The sequence below is a fragment of the Phoca vitulina genome, unplaced genomic scaffold, assembly GCF_004348235.1.
Source record: "Phoca vitulina isolate PV1807 unplaced genomic scaffold, GSC_HSeal_1.0 scaffold2, whole genome shotgun sequence".
Classification (NCBI taxonomy): domain Eukaryota; kingdom Metazoa; phylum Chordata; class Mammalia; order Carnivora; family Phocidae; genus Phoca; species Phoca vitulina.
In genome coordinates this window covers 86,766,233-86,769,722 of record NW_022589705.1, presented here as the reverse complement: position 1 = coordinate 86,769,722, position 3,490 = coordinate 86,766,233, and positions in this window count along the sequence as shown.

Here is a 3,490-nt window from a genome sequence, read left to right as displayed (position 1 = left end):
TCCTCTGTGCTCCTATAGCACCCCAAGCTTACTCAGATTTTTAAATTTACCATACTAGAAATTGCTGCTTTATCTGGCTGTATCTCACACCAGACTGTGAGCTCTACGAGAGCAATGAATGTGTCTTAATTGCTTATTGTTAATTTCTAGCACCCCAGCACAGAGGCTGGTACACACAAAAGTACTAAAAAATGTCAAAGAATGAAAGTTGCCTATACTCTTTGAGCCTCAGTTTTCTCATCTGGAAAATGGGTACAATAACACCAATCTCATGCATTCTTTTTTTTTAATTTTTTTAAAAAAGATTTTATTTATTTATTTGACAGAGAAAGACACAGCGAGAGAGGGAACACAAGCAGGGGGAGTGGGAGAGGGAGAAGTAGGCTTCCTGCGAAGCAGGGAGCCCAGTGGGGGGCTGGATCCCTGGACCCTGGGATCATGACCTGAGCCGAAGGCAGACGCTTAATGACTGAGCCACCCACGCGCCCCATCATGCATTCTTATATGTTGTTAGAATTAAATGAGATAAAACATGTACCAGACATCTCTTCATATAATAATGCTATATATTTGGGGTGCTTGGATGGCACAGTCGGTTGGGTGCCCGACTCTTGGTTTCAGCTCAGGTTATGATCTCAGGGTTGTGAGATTTAGCCCTGCGTTGGGCTCTGTGCTCAGCACGGAGTCTGCTTGAGTTTCTCTCTCCCTCTCCCTCTGCCCCTCCTGCTCATGCTCTCTCTCTCAAATAAATAAATCTTTTAAAAAAATAATGCTATGTATTTGACCTTCCTGAGCCTCTGTTTTCTTATTTACCCAGTGGGGACAATAATACGAGTTAAGTCATTTTTATTATGGCTGAGATAAGCTAACAGTCATGTCATAGTTGACAGTGAGCTAACAGGAGTTAAAAGAGCTAAAGGGAGACCAGGCTGATTTGTCATATTACTACTGTGTGTCATTTCCTGTGCTGGGAGCTGTATATTCATTACTTCATTTTAAAGTGGATGAAAACATGAGGCATATAGTTCTTTTCTTCCTTGTTAGATGCCCGAGAGCTAAAAAAGCCTTGCAAGGACCCCATCACAGAAGAATTGTCCTCGGGGAAGAGGAAGTAAAAAGAGAAAAGATGTTTTATATTCTGGGTGAAGCTCTTGATTTTCAAGCTCCACTGCAAACTCTTGAGCCCGAGGAGGAGAGAGATTACATTGCTGAGCAAGCCTCTTCTTCTGTATCCCCAGCAATTAAAATACGTACATATTTTTGGACAATACAAATCTGCTATGTCCAAGGAGCCTAATATTCCTCTTCCTACAGTTACTGATCTTCCCAGAAATAAACATCCAGTACAGTAAACCAGCATTTCTGGAAGGACAAGAAAGGGCTGGGGGTCAAAATCTCATGAGGCTCATTCGGTAGGATTCAAAGCCCTGTCCTCGGTTATGTTCACCCAGCGACCGCTTTGAGTCGGCACTTTGTGCCACACTCATTCACTTCTCACAACCCTGTGAAGCTGCGTTAGCAAGTGCAGTAGTGCCCGATGCCATCATGAATATACCCTCCAACTTCAGACGTTGCACATAATCAAAGCTTGTGTTTCCCTGACTTAGTCCAGTGAAGGGGTGCTCCTGGGCAATGGGTGCTTTTCCTCCTCAAGGCGACTCAGAGACCCAGGCCTGGAAGAGACACGCATCACTTCCGTTCACATCTCAGTGGCAAAAATTTGCTTTTGGCTGCATCTGGGTGCAGGAGGGGCTGGGAAATGCATTCCACGGTAGGGCAGCTGCCTATTAGCAACAACTTCCCGCTCTGGAAGAGGAATCGTGGATTTTCGGTGGGCGGCTAGTCATCCCTTTTGTATGATCATCCTAATCCTCATCGTCCTCATTTTTGGATGGGGACACGGAGGCTCCCATGCTTGGGTAACTTATCCCAGGTCTGTAGCTAGGAAGTGGTGGAGGCAGGATTCGAACCCAAGTAGTGCGCTTGCAAATCCCATGTGCTTGCCACAACATCCTGCCAGCTCACGGTGATGAAGGAGACCTAGTGCCCACTGACATGAGGGGCGCCTGGGTGGCTCAGATGGTTAGGCGGCTGCCTTCAGCTCAGGTTGTGATCTTGGGGTCCTGGGATCGAGTCTTCTGTCTTCCTCTGCCCCTCCCCCTGCTTGTGTGTGTGCTCTCTCTCTCTCTCAGAGAAATAAAATATTTGAAAAAAAGGGAAAAAGGTGACATCAGACATATCCCTGAAATTTTATTTTCAGGAACAAATCTTCTGAAAAAAGCTAAATAAATACTTGAAAACGAATACTTTCACAGTGATCCAAAGTCGGCGCTCACATGCCACCTTCTCAGAGGGGACTTTCCTGCTCCCCTTGCCTTCCAGCCACCCTGAACCCCAAGGCCCTCTGTTTTGTATGACTTTACAACCTCTGCCATTATGTCATGGTGCTATCACTGTCTGAGATCAGACACACGTTTGTTTCCTGATGGATTGACAATCTCCCCAGCTAGCATATCAGCTCCTGGAATGCAGTTTACTACTTTTCCCACAATAAATGCCATAATGATTTTTTTTTTTTTTTTTTTTTGAGGATAAGCATCAAGTCAAGCGGTGTGTACGTTTTCAAAGCATAACTTAAAATGGCAGCCAAATGGGGACATCCCAGTGGCTCTCTAGCTGTGCAAAATAAAACAAAGACTAATTTATTTTTTTAAGATATTTTATTTATTTATTTGACAGAGAGAGACACAGCGAGAGAGGAAACACAAGCAGGGGGAGTGGGAGAGGGAGAAGCAGGCTTCCCGCTGAGCAGGGAGCCCGATGCGGGGCTCGATCCCAGGACCCTGGGATCATGACCTGAGTCGAAGGCAGATGCTTAACGACTGAGCCACCCAGGTGCCCCAAACAAAGACTAATTTAAATGAAGTGTGTGTGTATGTGTGTGTAAGATGTTATGATTGACTAGATACAAAATACAGAAATTAGACACTTCTTTGAATAGATCTACTCCAAGGGGGTCAATTTTACTTCATTTTTTTTTACCTCTAACTGAAAAAAAAAAAGAGATGTTTGCCTGGGGAGCAGTGGGTGTGGTGGAACCAGCAGATGCCCCCTCCTTTCAGTATACTTCTGGGTCGCACTTTTGCAGCTGGAGATTTTAGAGGGGACACTTATGGGCTTGGGAACAGTCCATTTTACTTCAGAGATCTTATCTCTAGGTCTGGGTCTCTCTTGAAATTTGCTGATACATACACTGTTATTCCTTCCATCTTCTTGAAGAAGAGAAATGAATCTAGAACCCCAGGCAGCTTCCTGGGATGTCAGAGCAGTACCTTCTTCAAAGGACAGATGTGCTCTGGAGGAGGGCTGAGAACCCTGCTTCCCAGCCACTATGAAGGAGTGCCCTCTTGCAAACGCAATCATGGAGAGATTCTGGGTTTTCATAACTGTGAGGAGATTCGTTCTTTCTCAACGACCATGGCCAGCTTCA